Below are 18,725 nucleotides of genomic sequence, written 5' to 3' on the forward strand. Positions count from 1 at the left end.
ATAAGATTTAGAGTTTCTTTTGGTGCCCACAGCACATAACATGGGCTAGATGAAAGGCAGATTCCTTGGGTGGTTATGGCTGTGATTATCCTGGGGACGCGACAGCCAGCTGGAGCTGCAGAAGACAGCTTATGTCTGGTCATCATGGAGGGTTCGTAGGCTGCCCAGGTTCCCTAAGGACTGGCTAGTTTGAATACTTCTGTGGGCTCTGGCTGTAGGGTCTGTCCCTGGTTGTTTGGTCCCCCAGGCCATTGGGGCTGTACACAGTGGGCCCTGGAATAAGAGCTCAATGGGGAAGGGGCTGGGACTAACAGACTTATTAACTGTGCAAGAAGGCAACTGACCAGCTTCTGGCCTTAAAATGGGGTCAAGACAGCATTAAAGAAACAACGAACCCACTTCAGCCACTCTTCTGCGTGAACATTCTCACCACACTCTGTAGGCCCTGCTTTCATACCATGCAACCTCACCCACCTGGACCTCCAGAACCCCGACCCCACCAGCTGCAGGCGCTGCCTTCCTCTGCCCTACTCAGTGGCTTTAGGATTCCACACTGTGGGAAGCAGAGATCGTTCTAAAGGTTTAAACATGCTATCATTATAGCTGAATAATATTTCACTATGTAAAGATACCAGTCTTTAATCCATTTGCCAGTTGATGGAGACTTAGGTCACTTTCACATCTTAGCTGCCGTGAAGTGCTGCGCTCAGTACAAGAGCACAGACATCTGGTTTCCTGTCCCTCGGTGACGGCCACTAGTAGGATTCCTGGATTGAGGTGGTTCTGTTTGTAGTGATGTTTGCTTCTTTTACTATGGCCGTACCAGTCTACATCCCACCAACAGGGCACAGAGATCCCCTTTCTCTGCCCCTTGCAGAGACGTCATTCTCATTCTTTACATTTTTGACAATAGCCCAGTTAAAACCGGGGGTGAAGTGACAGCTCGCCCTCATTGTGGCATCCTAGATGATCCTGAAATTATGCTGAGTGAAGCTGAAAGCTAAATATTGTCTGTTTTCACTCACTGGTGTAAAACTGAAAGATTTTATCACAAGGAAGTGGAGAGTGGATCGGTGGGTACTGGAAGCTGGGAAGGGAAGAGGGGAGGGGAGGGCAGGGAGAGGTGGGTAGCAAATAAGAGAGTACAAATAGGTAAGTGGAGTGCGTTGTAGAGTACCACAGCAGCTCTAATGGGTGACAGGTCAGTGAGTATCTCGAAATAGCTAGGAGAGAGGATTTTGAATGTTTATAACACAAAATTAATGACAATTGTTTAGGATGGTAAGTATGTTTATCACCCTGTTTAGATCATTACATGGTATATTCACACATTAAAAAAACCACACTGTACCCCATACCTATGTACAACTATTATACATTAGCTATAAATTATTAAAAAATGGAAAAAAAAGAAAAAATTAACATTATATTAGTTCTGTGTGTCATGAACATTTACAAATTATAGCCCTCCTCGGGGCTGGCCATCTTAATATAGTATGTATTGAAATCAAGTTGTCACACACATGAAATAAAAGCTTTTTGGAATCAAACTCTAATGTCAGAGAGAAAACCTTTTGTTTGGGGAGTAAGAGGAGTTACTGTGCTGGCCTATCTTAGAGATAAAGCTGGCATCACAAAGCAGGCTCAGTGAGTTTGATTAATTCAGGAGAAGGAACAGGTGCAATTCGTAATTACGCAGTTGGCAAAGGAAACAAGTCTGAGTTACACCAGAAAGCACCCTGTCCTAGCCCTAGTGCTGCATAAAAGGGACATGTTTTGATGCAGCATCTACTCTGGATGCGACATCTTGTCTGAATTGGAATTGTGTCAAAGTCTGACGAACCTACAATGATGATTTTTATAGGTAACTTGATGGCTGTCTCTTATTTTTACTATCATCTACTTGCAAGTCTAGCTTAACTTCTTAAAAAACACAGTGTTCACACAGGAAAAACTTATAAACTGTTTCCCAAGGGCTTTCTGCAGAGGAACTGTGGCTTTGACAGGATGAATGTGGAAGTGTGGGTCTTGGGCACCCACGTACACGTATGTGGTACTTCGTGGTCTCCTGAGGCCTCAAGAAATAACACCTGGATTTCCTGGGAGCTATAGTAAACTTGAGCCAGATCACTTTTAGAAAAAGTCCTAAGCTGCAGAAGCCATGGGGCTTAAAGGCTCAGCTCGGGTGGACTAAATCCAGTGCAAGAAGGGAAACAAGGGGCAACGAGAGGAACAGAGGGCTGCTGTGGAGAAATGTGGTCAGACAGTTCACTGATTGCCTAAGGTAGGCCTTACATGTCCACTGCAGGAACGCTGGGGAAGGTTCCAGAAGAAAAGGCTGCTCTGGGGGGAAACTAGGTTCAAGGAGCAGCTACAGACAACCGCAGGCCTGCTAACAGTGAAACGTGAGAAACAAGGTACTCAGGCCAGACCTGGGCCTCCACAGAGCGGGTGCCCCTCCGTTCCTGAGGATGTTGTGCAGACCCGCAGGCTCTGAGCAAAGTGCAGAGGCTGGGATTTGCACGGGTGCCAGACTGAAGTCTCAGGGAATGGTGGTCGATGGGCCCTTGACCGCCTTCTCCCTGCTTGGCCCAGACGTGTGGCCCCTGCTGACTTCACCTCTGGCCTCTGGTGACTGTGAGCCCTGAGAAGTGCAGAAAGCAGATGCGCAGTTACTGTTGGTGTGGAGTGGTGAGGTGAGCTGCAGCAGGGGGTGTGGACAGCGTTTCGTGTCTGATTCAGAAAGGTGCCCACAGACTCGGGGCAAAGTGAGCACCTGTGATTTCCTTCTGTATTAATACTGGTTGAGGAGAAAGTGGAAAAGTCACCAGGAAGTAATAATAATAACTTTTCATTCAAAAAAATTGAGAGCTTTTGGGTACCAGGCACTGCACGATAAGCTTTACTGTGTCTTGCTGAGTCCTTTGACAGCGGCGTAGGTGGTATAATGCTGACGGTTTACAGGGAGGAGCTGTGCTCAGGTAAATGCCCAGAGGCACACATCTGGGAATAGCCAAAGCGAGGACTGAGGACTGCGAGTCTGCTGCCCCGCCTGACACTGCCCCTGCAGGTACCACAGCCCCGGAGGTGGACACCTAACCCACAGGAGATGTACCTACACAGGGATAGAACAGACTGGAAACACACCGGGAAGCTAATTGTGCCTAACAAAGGTGACCATTTGCAGTTACAAGGAGTTTTAGAAACATTTGTGTAAAAATGGAATAAAAGCATGAGTTTGTTATGGTGCAAAATATGTTTTGAAATCCACTCATAGTGCTTTGTTGTTGTTGTTGTTTTTTAATTTGCCAGAGAGTGTGTGCATTCACTAGAGAAAGAGAGGGAGAGGAGAGAGAGAGACAGTGAGAAAGCACCCTCCATGGGAGATGGCCACACTGCAATCCCTTCTCCTTTCAGAATTTTGGGTACACAGGTACATATGCCTGGCAAACTTTTCAAGCCTCTGGGGTCTGTAACTCAAGCTGTACAGTTGGCCACGTGGGATCCAGCTACCTTAACCACCATGCCACGTGGCTGGTCCTGGTAGTGTTTTTTTCCTTCAGATTTTTTTCATAGGGACTGTGCACTCACTGAAGAGAGAGATGGGGAGAGGGAAAGTGCAAAATTACCCCTTAGAGGGGATGGCCACACTGCAATCCCTTCTCCTTCTTTCTCTTCTTGGGAATTTGGGCATGAACACACATATGTCTGGCATTATTTTCAAGCAACCCAACCTATGGTTGACCATGTGGGAATCCAGCACCTTATAACCACCGCACCACCTGCTGACACCTAATATTATTATTATACAGAACCCCTCTTAGATCTTAAATCAATGAACCTGGCACAAACTAACACATACATAAACATGAGAATAACCAGGGCCGGCCCGTGGCATACAGTGGTGAAGGCAACTTGATCCTGCATGGGCAGCTGCATGGTTGCATCTTGGACCCAGTGACTTGAAAAACTTTTTGAATGCCTGTGTGTACCTGGGTGCCCAGAAGTCTTGAATGGGGAAATTGAGAAGGGATTGCAATGTGACCATCCCCCATGGGGGGCGCTTTCACACTTTCTCTGTCTCTCTCCAGCAAGAAAAGAAGAAAAAAAAAAAAACACAGAAAAACAGAATAACCCAGTCAACTTTAAGAAGTACAGGGTGGCAGTCCTTTCTTAACAACATGGGAAGAATGTCTTCATAATGCCCTAGGAAATAAGAGAGTGTTTAAGAAAAAAAAAAAAAAAAAAAAAAAGTGGCAGCCCCGTAGAGCAATGGTTAAACACTGTGCAGAGGAGGCCGGATCCCACATGGCTAATGGTGGGTGAATCCTGGTCCCAGTGGCTTAAAAACACACCACACACGTACATGTCCACTCAGGATCCTGACGGAATGGAGAATTAGGGAAAAAAAGAATTTCAATGTGACCAGGCCCTGTCGAGTGGTGCTTTCTCTCTCCTCTCTCTCTCTTTTTTTCCTGTCTCTCACTCTCTAGCATGCATGTAGCCTCTGGTGAAAAAGAACAGAAAAGAACAAACAGACACAGAGGCAGAACACAGAGCCTGGGCACAGATGTGCAGACGGTCAGTTTATGACCATGGTGGCATTGTAGAGTGGTGGGAGGAGAATGGACTGTTGAGAGAGAATGCTGGGACAACCGTGTAGCCATCTGGAAGACAGGAGAGTGTACCTACCTCACACCAGACTGAGACGTGTCCCCAGGAGATGGACCTAACTGGGAGAGGTGACATGAGAAAGCTCTGGAAGACAGCATGGGCCTCCTACAACTCAGTAGCAAGAGGGCACAAACGCAAACAAAAAAATAGTCAAAACACTTGATAGACTTGTCTCCAAAGAAGACATGCACGTGCTCAACAGGTATTTTAAAAGATGCTCAACATCCCTAGTCCTTGGGGAAATACAAACTAAATCACTTCATACTTGTCAGGATGGCAGTTATCAAAACAAGAAAGGACAATCAGAGTTGGTGAGGAGGTGGAGAAATTGGAACCACTGCACACTGTCGTGAGAATGTATGGAATAAAATGGTGCAGCCACTATCAAAAACAGTTTGTAGATTCCTAAAAAGATTAAAAATAGAACTGCGTTGGACCAACAGGTGACGGAATGGTTATGTTGTTGGACTCCCACGTAGTCAACTGTGATTCAAGTCCTGGATCCAGCAGCTTAATACTACACTGGATGCATGTGTGTGCATACTCAAAATCTCCCAAGAGAAAGGATGGAGGAGAAGGGATTACTGCATGGCCATCCCCACCTGGAGGGTAATTTCTCACTTTCTGTCTCTCTGGTGAGCACACATGCCCTATAGCAGAAACCTCTTTTTTTCTCTCTGTACAGCTATAGATATAAAAGGACTGCTGTATGGGTCAGGCATCCCACTTCTGGGTGTAGTATATACTCTAAAGACCCGAAATCAGGATACCAGTTGTCTGCACTCCCATGTTCATTGCCACGTTATTCACAGGAGCCAAGCAGTGGACTCAGGAGGCATATCTTGTGTCCATAGGCAGATGAATGGATGAAGAAAATGAGGTGTGTGTACACAGTGGAATATTACACAGCCTGAAAAAGGGCATCCTTTGCAATAGCATAGATGAACCTGGAAGACGTTCTGCTGGTGGAATGTGCGAGGCCCACAAACATAAGAGCAGAGAGCAGAAGGGTGACTCCCAGAGGCTGGGGGAAGGGAGACGGGAAGTTGTTGAACAGCACCAAGTTTCTGCTATGCAAGATGAGTAGTCCCAGAGATCTACACAACATTGTACCTATAGGTAGCAGTACTGTGTGGGGCACTTAAACTTTAAGCAGGTAGGTTGCAAGTTTTTTTCTTTGTGTTCTCACCACAAAAGAAAAAAAAAAGAGAGACTGTGTGGACATTGTGGCAGCTCTCATTGGCATTCAACTCAGGCACCATTCATTAACTTTTTGGGTTACAGGGCCTTTGCTGTTCTTAGAATACATACTCGCTCTTCTGATAACCCTTGCTGGGCTATTCCTTTTCATGTCATGCCAACCCAAGTAACTGTCTAAGAAGGTGACTCACGGGTTGTACTTCCCTTGATGCGTAGTCTAACCCCACCAGCTCCCCCTCATTGCTTTTAAAGAGAAAGCTGAGGCAGGTCTCGAAGCACCAAGCAAAGAAGCTGGGTTTTAGTCACCTGCAGTTGTTTCTGTGAGAGACAAGAGGAAAGTCTTATTATGCGAAGTGTGTATAAATGAAGCAGAGTATTTTGACTCAACTGTAGTCACTTCGGTGTTTGTTACGTGTATTATCAGGAAAATTTGGCCCTGGTAGAAACAATAAACTCAAAGCTGTTAGCTGAAACTTCACATGAAGAGCATGAGGCTTGGAAGAAATTGTAACCTCTTAAGAAAATTCTCAGGACAAAAATGTTAATCGATAAAAATTTGATGGTTTCCCCCCCAAAAATCAATGAATCAAATTTGTGTTGTGAAATTTACATGGAAAAGAATTGATCCCAATGAGAAAAAAATTGCGAACAGTTCACTTACGTGGTCTAGGAAACTGATCAAAGGATTATGTTGGTTTAATAGCATTTAATGTTGCTATAATTCTGAGGAAAATGTTTTTATTGATAAATAGAGTCTAAATATCCTCAGGGTCAAAATGCTGAGGTTAAAACATTCCAAACACTCTGTATTGATTTAAAATGTCAAGTACTTCTTAATTGCAATGTACTTTAAGATAAGCAAAAGTTATATCTTTCTATAACAGGGACTAGAAGAAATAATGGGCCAATAGATGCAGTTTGACATGTTGAAGTCATGGGATGATGAGCACATTTTATTTATAGTTCTATTAATGTTGCTATAATGTAATAACAACATTTAAAAACCAGAAATTTAGTTCATGGATATATTAACTCCACTATTAAATTCTGATGTAACTGGATCCTGGAGCCTGCAATAAAAAGTACTTGATCTTTTATTTACATCTGACTTCTATTTAGAAGTCCTTTACTGCCCTTGGTTTTCTGCTTTTCCAGAATATACTGACCTTTCACATCAGGAGTCACTGTTGTCTTGGAACAAGATGCCAAGTGGTATCCGTGTGTATGCAGATTCACAAACCCATGTATCCATTTTCCCAGAACCGATCAATATTATGATAGGGATCCACTTTAGCCCACCTGACTCCATCTTGTTAAATCAAAAATTGTTTTCCTCCCAGCCTGATACTCTGAGATTTCTCATAGGAACCCCAAAGAGACCGACACCTGGAGCTGGAAACCACAGAGGACGCCCTGCCCAGCGAGGACATGGAGCTCCTGTCTTGAGGACGAATCACTCTAGTGTGCCCCTAGGTAAAACTGAACCTGGTCTATGCTTTATTTTTCATGATTATTATTTTATTATTTTTATTTTTTTTAAAAAACATTCAATTGCTATATATCATTCAGTTTGTAAGGGGAATTTATCCAACATGAAATACTTCTTAGGCCAGTCCAGTTGAGCATACTATACGTGTTATCATCAGCAGGTGTCCCACTAATGTCATGCCTCTCTTATTGTTTCTCCTGCTTTTGCTTTTCTATAGATAGCTGTTGGCCTCACAGCATCTCCTTCCCCATAGAAGCACCTGTAAGTTGGCTCACGGTTGAAGACACTCTTCCTTGTCTTCCCAGTGTGGCCATGCTGTAGTAAATTCTCCTATCTTCTGTCATCCACATTTTTGCCCCTTTGTTATGTTGCATGGTAAATGGCCAGGCCTGCTTTGGGTCTCCAGCCCCAGACTGTAGAGCTTCTTGTCTGAAAACAATACTTGCTTTTTGCAATAGGATTCTGTTGGCCACTGTTCTGCAGCTAATGGCTGTTTTGCCCTATTATTGGTTCTGCTTAAGGAGAATGATGGTCGTGCAAGAGCAACGGGTTCCTGAGGCGGCCTCCTAAAGGGGTGCTCTGACCTGTCTGTGCCCTAGACACGCCATACGCAGCTGAAGTAGGCCTGCCATATGCTAGGAAGACAATTATGCTCCATTTGTAACTACTTTAAAAAGAGATCCCCAAACTATACTGGAGCCAAAACTTCATTTCATGGAGGGCAAACCTTCCGCACGGGCGTTAGGAAACTGGTGAAAGTTTCATTTGGAGGCAGACAATGTAATATAATCTCGGGGATTTATGTCACCTTTCACGTTTATTCCTCACGGGTGCTATTAAATTAGAAAGTACAACCATGCATTTTAATCACTGTGATTTATGCTCAGAACCTGATAGTGCAGAGATTGCTTCTGTGTGCAGGCTCTGGCCCACCAACCCGTGGGTGTGGGAAAATGGTGCCCTTCATTTTTTCTATGTGGGTTTGAAACTTGAACCTGTATGAGAAGTTAAATATGGCTTCCTGGGCAGAATACTTAGGACTGCCCTCAATTACTGAAAACACACTGGGCTCTCATGAAGATGGTGAGATTTTCGCGTAGCAGGCAGATGTGACGGCTTTGTTTCACACTTCCTCATGAGCTCTGGGGTTCGGATGCACAAATTCTCCTGAAGCTGCAGGTAATACTTTGCATTTAAGTAGCAGCTTTTTGCTCACATTTCATGTTCCTGAATCTAAACCACAGGTAGGAAGACTTTTCTCCCCCTAACGACCACCAGTGACCCCAAGAATAAAAGTTAACCAGCATTTATTGGGCACCAAATCATGTGAAGGCAATGCTGAGGTTCAGTGGATACAAAAATGAAAAGGCATACCCGCCCAGCACAGAGGCGCGCAGACGGCAAGGCTGGAAGCCACACGGAAGCCTGGGTTTGGCTCCTGTCCCAACCTGAACATGCTGCAGATGGTCACGTGTACCTAAAATCCTAGCTAAGTGACAAGAGGATCCTGACACAGTGAGACCCTGTCACATATACTCACTTCTGTCTCTTCTTATCTTCTCCTCTCTCTTATAAAAGAAAGAAAGAAAGAAAGACAGACAGACAAGTGGACAACCGGGTAAATAGGCCAAGTGTGTCCTGACTCCAGGGCTCTGTGACAGGCAGGAAGGGGAGATCAGACTGGGAAGGGGAGCAGAATTGTCAATATGGGTCTTGAAATGTGGGTTGGTTTTAGTTTTATAAAATTGAGATTGTCTGGGTAGAGTGAAAAGCATGAAAAAAAGAAAGAGAAAGAAAATGGAAGAACGTGGGGAAAGGCAACTTCCAGCAGTCAAATGGTTCTGGATTCACAGCCTGAGACCTCCCTGAGTGTGCTGGCCCCAGGCCTGGCTCTCGGACTGAGTAGTGAGCTGAGCAGTTTATCTCAAAGAACGACGGAGTCTTCATAGGAATCTAAAAAAGGGAAAGGGGACATGAGTGGAAGCACTGAGAAAGAGGTGTTGGGAGAGAAGCGGGAGCAGGAGGGGCGCCCGCCTACCCTTCCGGCATCCTCCTACCCTCCCAGCGTCCTTCCCAGCAGTCTTGGTCGCCCGCCTGGGCAGTGCCTTCACCTTCAGCTGCAGTAACGAGGGTGTCACGAGGACGTGGGGCTACCACCAGATGCCCCGCACACTGGGAGGGTTTGGCGCCTGGCCAAGCTTGCTCCCAGCTGCCTTGGGCTCACCTCCACCCCACCCATTTCCCACTGGGCACCCCTCTCTGTCTCCATCCATCTCTGTTTCTCATTCTCTCTATATCTCTACCACTCTGTCTCTCTCTGACACACTCTCTGTCTCTCTCTCTCTCCATCTGCCCGAGGGCTCTCTGAGCATCTGGCTGGTCAGCAGAGGGCACTCTCACCCCCGCCCCCTTCCCGTGTGAGCTACAAAACAGCAACAGCAAGAAGAATGCTTTCCCACCCTCAGTGCAGTATGGGGGCCAGCAGACTTCCAGGAAAGAGCTTGATTCCATACTCCACTTGAGCCCTCCCCACCCCACATGCAGAGTCTCTGTCTCTCTCTGTCTCTTCCCTGTCCTCAACAGGGAAGTGAAACAGAGTGGCTTGGGCCTGGGCACTCAGGCCCTTTCTGGCCTGGCTGTTGATTGAAGCGATCACACACAATGTGAAGGTGGCAGAGACTGCTCCCATTGGCAGGGAGGCAGGGAGCAGAGCACTGTGGCCGTGAAGGCCCCTGTGCAGGTCCTCGTCCTTGCCCGCATTCTCCCTGGTTCTCTTCCATCTCAGCCATTTTCTTGGCATGTCGTTGCACTCTTTCTGGCCGATAAGCTGTGTTTTCTTTCCTGAACTTTTCACTCTAAGACACTCTGACCCTCAATGCCAAGGTATTTTGTAGATAAGGCCTTCAGGAGGCACCTAGGCCATGGGATTGGAGCCCTGGTGGTGAGATTAGTGCCGCCACGAGAGGAGACAGAGAGGTGGGCTTTCTCTCTGCCGTGTGAGGACACAGGTGACCATCTGCGAGCCAGGAAGAGAGCTCTCCTCAGAAACTGAGTCAGCAGGTGGCCTGACCGTGGACTTCCGGACTCTTACACTGAGAGGAGTGGATGTTGTTTAAGCTGCCCAGCACGTGGTATTTCATTACAGTAGCCCAGCTGACTGAGGCAGGTGGCACAGTGGACTTAACGGACATGAATTTCTAGCTGTATGTTCTCAAGGGTGAGACCTTAGGACAAAGCATCATGTCTCTGCCTTTGTGGGGACTCCCATGGTCAGTACTTAGGCCATCAGTCTGGGACTTGCAGTCTTAGGTTGGACTTGCAGTCTCTATTCTATCAAAGGCTGCTCTCAGAAGACGTCCACATTGAACTGACATCTGGGTGGTGTCCGCCGTGGTGGCCTGTGTCTGCTTCGCCCTGCCATTGCTCAGTGATTTAGTGAAACTCCAAGCTGGGTGCTGCTGTGAAGGCATTTTGGTGAGTTGACATCTAGGACCAGCTGCCTCTAAGCAAAGGATGTTACCCTTTAAAGCATGGGCCTCGTCTGATCCCTCGAGGACCTCACAAGGAAGAAGGAAGATTTCCTGGAGAGAAAGAACTGCCTCTAGACTGCAGCATCAGCTCCTGCACGAGTGTCCACCTGTCTGCCCACCCTGTGGATTTCGGACAGGCGCTGAGACGGCTCCTTCAGATGGAGCTCCCCCTGCTGTTTCTCTGCAGAAGTTGCCTGCTGCTCAGTGCCCTGGCTGTCCCAGCTACTCTCTACTGCTCAGACACCCTCGTCCGAAGGTCTGCTGGGTGCTCTGGGTCTGCAGGTCTCACAGGCACGGACCTGAGCAGCAGGCCCCATCCAGCTTACGTCTGAGCCCTGGTGACTATTGGTGCACGGGCTAGCGGGAGGGCCAGACGATCTGCATTTCTGAGCAGTCCCCAGGTGACACTGAGGCTGCTGGTCCTGGGATCCCCTTTCGAATACCCCTGGCCAGCGTCAGTCAGTCACTCAGAGCTAGGGTGTCGTGAGCTGGGAGTGGAGGTCTCAGGTGTCTGATACAAAGAGGCTCGTGTTTATCTTGTCATTTCAGGCTGAGCATCTCACACAGCTCTCTGAGCAGGCGTTTCTACACTTCCTAATACCGTGAGAACCCTCATGCCACGTACAACCCAGAATGGAGTTCTCTGAAGAAATAAACGCATGGTGAAAGTGCAAGTATCCAAAGCTGTATGGCTGCAGCTCGACAGGGCCACCCCTGCGTACAGTCTCCTGGGAGGTAGGTGGGAGTGTGAGGTAGCAGCTTGCGATGACCAACACTTAATGCAAAAGATATTTTGTGCCTGCTACTTGTTTTCTTCTCTCATTCCTCCAGAAACATTAATAGGGTTAATTTTCTGGGAAAATATTCTGTAAGAGCTCTGAAACATAAATCAAGGCCACTAGGAATTCACGCTGAGGTAGAGAATTGCGTTCTTACTGTCCCATTGCTGTGGTGTACAGTGTGACAAATCACACAGTCATGAGAGGAGGAATCCCTTGTGGAGAGAGCCATGTCCTTGGGAAGTCCAGCAGTGGGCAGGCCCAGACGCCAGCAGCCCAGAAGCCATGGTGTGGCACAGTGTAAATAAAGAACTACTTTCTCCAGGCTCCTTCCAACTTACTAAACTTCAATTCCATAATACTTTGCTGAGTACATAGCAGGCATACATAATTACCTGTCTTTTAACAGCATTTACTCTGTCATACTCTATAATAAAATTTGTCTACGATTCAGCAGTGATGTCCCTGTTCTCAACCATCACATTTTCACTTGAAAATGTGCCTAAATTTCAGGGCCTCAATTGAAATGCCCAGACAACTGTCAATATGGAAACTAACACTCCCTGTGAATTAAAAATGAATTCCTAACTGTTTTTGACTGGCCGTGTTGGAGTTGTGGAGAAGCTGTTCTGTATGAAAGGAAGTCAGTTATGCCCACCCTGGGGTTGGAAATCCGATATATATATAACGAGCAGCTGCAGACGGTATTGAATGCCGCGGCATAATTCTCTCCCTCCTCCTCAGCAAGTGCGTCTGAAGGCAGACATTGGATGTGGGTGTGTGGATGAGGAAGGCAGGGTGCAGCTGTAACATGAGTTTCAGGAAGCTGAGCACACTGGGATTGTACAGAGGGTGTAGGATTCACTGGGCCCATCTGGGAGAGCCAGCAGAGGGTGTTACGTCTCGGGTTGAACTTTGTGGTTCACTTTCAGAAAGACCTTTAGGACGTCATTTAGAAGAGAATCTTGCTGACCAAGTCAGCCTACTAAATAAAGCCCACAAAGAGGGCATGTTGAACTGATAAAGCTTCATACTTCATTAAAGTTTGCCAACGAGAGAAATTACGGTAATAAACTGATGTCATCCTTCACACAGTAGACAGTCAACAAATGTTGAATCCAAGTGCGCTTGTTGAAGTGAATACAATGACACATCTTTCCTTGACTTGACTCACATAATTAAACTGCTAATATCCACTAGAAAAGCAGTGCTTTCTTTATGTGATTAGGCACGATAGTCTTAGAGGCAAATGATTAGGAGAAATTGTGCCCAAGTCGCTACCTACCAAACATTTTAAAGCTGTGTGTTTCAGAGAAATTAATAGCTTAGTCTGGAAGGGTGGATTCAGAAAAATTCTTCAGTCAGGTCCAGCCTTGGAAGGGCTACACAACTGGTGGGCCAGCCTGTGTCATGGTGGCGGTGCTGGATCCCATATGGCCGACTGCGGTTTGTGTCCCGAACCCAGCGACTTGAAAAACACATGACTTAGGCACATGTGTATGCCCAAAATTTTGAGAGGAGAATGGAAGAAAAGGGATTGTGGCATAGCCATCCCTTCAGGGGGTGATTTATCACTTTCCCTTCTTCTCTCTCTCTCTCTCATTCTCTCTCTTTGTCTCTGTCCAGCCAGTGCACATGCCTTTAGCAAAAACAAACAAGCAAACAAATCTATACAACTGGGATGAGAGTCACTTGAGAAACATTGGGATAAGCCTTCTTTCTTTTCTTTTGTTTAATTGATCTGTGATTCTATATAAATGATAAATCATCACTTCTGTCATTTGTAGAGTTATCATCCAAGGAACCAGTCCTGGAGACAACGTGGAGTGTGGAAGAAGAGATTATCAGCTAGTAAGCATACGTGTCTCATGAGAAGTTAAAAAAGTGGGTAGTTGGGGCCAGCAGACGGTGCAATGGTTAAGGTGTTGGACTCCCCCACGACTGAGGTAGTTTGTGTCCCAGATCCAGCAGCTTGACAATCATTCTCGGTGCATGTGCATGAGTGCCCAAAATCCCAAGAGGAGAATGATAGAGAATGGACTGTGGCATGGCCATCCCCCAGGGAGTGATTTCTCACTTCCCTTCTTGTCTCTCTCCAGCGAGCACACATGCCCTATGGCAAACAACAACAGAAACAACAAAACACCTAAAAAAACAGTGGATAGATGAATGCTTACCTCTGAGGATGACAGTCTTTATTCACATTTATGCTACAGTTCAGATATAAAGTAAAGCTAATTGAGACTAGGAGGTACTCCTGTTTAAGGTAAAACTGAGCTGTAGCAAGGAGGCATAGCACAAATAAAATAATATATGGATAGATGACTCCTGGCTAAAACGCAGATGAGATAATTTTCCTAATTCATTGCATGTCCCCAGTCTCTAACAGAATATTAGAGTTTGGCGAAAATAGCTTAATGCACTTCTTTTCTATTGGAGGAAGTAAACTTTCTAAAAATGTTGTGAGAAATTTTATTCCAATAGCCAAATGATCCTGCCAGTCAGTGATTTCAGAACCAATGTTAGCTTTTGTCTTCAGGAGCTGAGGGCATGGGTTCCCGAGGCTAAGGAGCTGTGGCCCTCTTCCACAGGGCAAGGTGTAAATATGCAGGGGAATCTACTTCCTGAGAGAGAAGGAAGTCTCTGTGCATTTTTTTTTTTAGGTTGTTGCCATAGGGCATATGCACTCACTGGAGAGAGACATTGAGAGGAAAAGTGAGAAATCAACCCCCCCACAATCCCTTCTCCATTCTCCTCTGCACATACTCCTGGTGTGATTCTCAAACCACCAGGTCTGAGTACTCTGTGTTCCACCATACGGGAGACTAGCACTCTAAGCACTATGTCACCTGCTGTGCATTGTTCTTAAAAGTCCCATCTGACATCCATTTCCATGTATAGAAGTTCCTTTTTAGTAAACCTGATTTGTGAAACAGTAGGTTATTAATTATACATATTAGGGTTTTTAATATATTTTTTTGTCGCATGAGGTGCTTCTTCATGTTATTGAAAAAATTTAAGAGACCTTTTTTTATCCCTCTCTGAATTGAAATAGATCTCTTAGATCCTTAAAGATTATACAAGTAATTTCACACTCTTGGCAAGACATTCAAAAAGTGCAAAATGAAGAATGAAGAAGAAAATGGAAATCACCTTAAAGTGGGTAGATACAGCTAAAATTTATAATAAAACAATGAGCAAAAATACTAATGTGGCACAGACTTAAAATTTAAGATCCCTTTGAATAGATTTATGTCAAAGAAAAGGAAAGAAACTGGGTTTTTAGAAAAATCTAGTTTAGGAAAACTGATTGAATAAGAAATGAAACACAAGAATGGAATTATAAGTATTAAGAAATTCAATCAAGGGAACCAGCAGTTAGCGTAATGACTGTGTTGCTGGACTCCCACGTAGTCGACCATGGTTCGCGTCCCGGACCCGGTGGCTTAAAACTCACACCAGGCACGTGTGCGTGCATGCCTAAGATCCCAGGAGGAGAATGGAGGAGAAGGGATTGCAGCATGGCCATCCCCTCTGGGGGGTGATTTCTCGCTTTCTGTCTCTATGTCTCTCTCTCTGTCTGGCGAGCACACGCGCCCTATAGCGAAAACCTCTCCAAAAAAAAAAAGGAAAAAAAGAAAGAAATTCAATAGACATATAGAAACAACCCACCACAGCCAAAGAGTTTAAAGCTGATTTTTTATATTCAAGGATCAGATAATGCTAATATCTTGTAGACAGCTCCAGAGCATATGAAATCAGGGAATTCTCCCCAGTTCATTTTTAAGCAATTATGAAGTTTAAATTGTAAATGATAACTCATAAAAAAAAGTTGTATGAAGCAAAAAAGTATAGACTGGTAAATTACTACAACTGGAACACCGTGAACATTCTACCCATTTTTGCTGTGAGTCCACTACCCACCAGGCACCTTTTCCCAATCACAGTTTCTCTCTCCTCCCGAAGGGTCACCATCCTCCAGGCTTTCGGAGGACTTGACTTCTCCTCATACTTTCATATCTTCAAAGGCATTCCTAGCTACTATGGTTTTGTCTGGTTGTGAACTTTATGTAATGACTTGGGTGGAGCTCCTGGATAAGGATGTAAGACTGGAAAAAGAAAAAAAATGAATAAGAACTAGGAAGAAGTAACCAAACTGTTATTTGCAAATGATATGACTATATGCATCAATACTACACCCTGACTTGCTAACAAATTGTAAAATAAGAGAATTCACCAAAGCTTCTGGGTAAAATAACTATGTACAAAAATCAACGGAATTATCTTTAAAAAGACAATAATTAGAATGTTTAGTTAAATAATGTACTAATTATAATTACCAAAATAACCCATTCAAAACAAAAACAAATAATTCTATGGTGCTTGGGATTAGGCCTGGCAAAGAATAGGTCAAACCTTTATGGAGAAACTTTACAGCTTTCCCAAAAGACGTGAACAACACATGTAAATAAATGGAGAGGTTACCATTTTCATAGATGAAGAGATTTAATTAAATCTACAGATTCACTCTAAATCAATACACAAATTTAACACTATTGGAATCTAATTGCAAAAAAAAGATGTTTTCTTTTTTTTTGGAGAGATTTTTGCTATAGGTTGTGTGCACTCGCCAGAAAGACAGAGAGAGACAGAGAGACAGAAAGCGAAAAATCACCCCCCAGTGGGGATGGCCACACTGCGATCCCTTCTCCTCCATTCTCCTCTTGGGATCTTGGGCATGCACGCACATGCGCCCGGTGTGAGTTCAAGCCACCGGATTGGGGACTTGAACTGTGGTTGACTACATGGGAATCCAGCAACATAGCCATCACACCAACTGCTGGTCCCAAGATGTTTTCATTTAATAATCTAATTAAAAGGAAAACTGCATGATTGAGCATAGAGAAGATGATTTTGAAGAAGAAGTGGGTGGGATATACTTTGAAGACTTATTTTGTAGCTCAAGTAATTAAGATGGTGTGAAATTAGCTTAAAGGCAAAACTTTGGTTTATAAACAAACACATCTGAGAACCCAGAAGAAAAGCACACATATTAGAAACAATTTATGGCAAGGCAGTGCCAATCAACCAGATGGAGACAGGCAGGCTATTCAGTGAACTGGACTGTGAGAGTCCACGCAAATTTTAACACTGGAGCCCTGCTTCATCCACACACACAGAAAACCCGGGTGACGAGAGATAAAGGCAATGCTTCAAACCCAAGGTGAGATATTGGAGAATATCTCAAGTTATTGTAGCAAAAGAATTTAAATAGAAACACAAAAAAACACAAGCCGCGGAGGCAGAGAAAATGTAGACCTAATTGACTAGATTTGAAACAAAAGTTACATTCCTTAATAAGGGATAAAGTGAAGAGCTGTGGGTGGAGAAATATTTGCACAACATGTAACTAATAAGTGCAGTGTTCAGGAGATATTAAAAATCCCCAAATCCTTTAAAACAATAAACTGGAGACCAGAAACACAGTAGTGGATGGAAAGGACAGGAAATACAAGTCACAGGAGAGGAGTCAGGCTTGGCACGAAACATGGGATAAGTGACATCGCGACTTCTCAGAGAAGTTCAAATTGTGAATAGAATCCGGGTGAGAGACCATTTCACACTCTTTGGCAAAACATACGAAACCTGGCAATTCTAAGAGTCCATCAGAACGTGGAGCATGGAACTCCTATGTCCTGCTGGTGGGGTGACGGGGAGCACAACCACTTTGCAAAATGATGCTGATTCTGTGATGAAGCTGAGAATGTACGTAGTCTACTCTACGACCCAGCAACTCTGCATCTAGGTATATACCAGTGGGATACTTGGGCACAGGCGCACAAGGAGAAATGTGTAACGTTCATAGAAATATTGTTTGTAAAAAGAAGAAACTGGAAACATTCTATATGTTTGTTAATAGGAAAGTAAATAAATTGTGAAATTATTCATAAATGTCAGCATTGTGCAGCAAAGTGAATGAACCAGAACTAAACATGTAACGATGAAACAGTCTCAAAAACAGCATTGCAATATGATTTAGATGAGATTTAAAACCTTCAAAAACAGTCCTTAGTATTTTTTACAAAAATGTGCATTGAACTAAAATCATTAAAATATGCATGGGAGTGATAAATGTAAACTCAGTGAGAAATGATGTTGGGATAAGAAGGGCTGGTAATGGGGCCAGAAACACTTCATAAAGAGTGTGTGGAGACGTGATGAAGGTGGTGCGCTTGCAATAGCTCATTCAGAAGCAACCACCATCATTAATATGTACTATCATATTGCTATTTGCCTATGATAAATTTTAATATCTAGGGACCAGCAGTTGGTATAATGGCTATGTTGTTGGACTCCCATGTAGTCGATTGTGGTTTGAGTCCCACACCCGGTGACTTAAACTCATGCCGGGCGTGTGTGCGTGTGTGCCCAAGATCCCAAGAGGAGAATAGAGGAGAAGGGATTGCGGCGTGGCCATTCCCCCGGGGGAAGGGGGGTGATTTCTCGCTTTCTGTCTCTCTGTCTCTTCCTGGCCACCTCAGCCTATCCTCACATGGCAGGGAGAAGGGGAGAGGAAATCCAGTGTCTCTTCCAAGAGCACTCACCTTGCCAGGTCAGGACCTCACATCACGACCCCATTTAACCCTAGTGCCTTCCTTTCTCCAAATAGGCTGCCTGGGGCTTGAGGCTTCCCCCTGGGAGTTTAGAGAGGGCCAACTCAGCCATATTACCCTGGTGTCACCCGGGGTCTGACTGTTGTTCTGTGCTGCTGCACAGAACTATTCACATGATGAATTGGCCAAAGGAACTCTTTTGGCTCTTGGGTGGTCCCCTTCCTCTCTTGTTAGAAAGGCACATTGGGACATAGAATGAACATTGGGCTTTTTTTTTTTTTTTTGATTCAACATAGAAAAGTTTTAATGAGATAAAAGTCAAGCAAGCATATCAACTCCTTAAAAAACAAGGAAAATCTAAAAGTTGAATTATAAAAACACTGTACGAAAACGGCATTTCAATAGTTCCAAACACATGTACACGATTCCCCCGCCCCCC

The 18,725-nt window shown here is 44.7% G+C and overlaps 1 long non-coding RNA gene across 1 annotated transcript in view; it reads left to right on the forward strand.

Annotated features, from left to right (window-relative positions):
- Positions 1-7,243: 7,243 nt before the first annotated feature.
- Positions 7,244-18,725, forward strand: part of LOC102492159 (uncharacterized) — a 12,882-nt gene continuing 1,400 nt past the window's right edge. The window contains exons 1-3 of the long non-coding RNA XR_337363.2: positions 7,244-7,347; positions 11,443-11,628; positions 13,460-13,523. This is a non-coding gene — a long non-coding RNA (uncharacterized LOC102492159). The remainder of the gene's footprint in view (positions 7,348-11,442; positions 11,629-13,459; positions 13,524-18,725) is intronic.

This window comes from Tupaia chinensis, unplaced genomic scaffold, assembly GCF_000334495.1.
Source record: "Tupaia chinensis unplaced genomic scaffold, TupChi_1.0 Scaffold145592_1, whole genome shotgun sequence".
Classification (NCBI taxonomy): domain Eukaryota; kingdom Metazoa; phylum Chordata; class Mammalia; order Scandentia; family Tupaiidae; genus Tupaia; species Tupaia belangeri.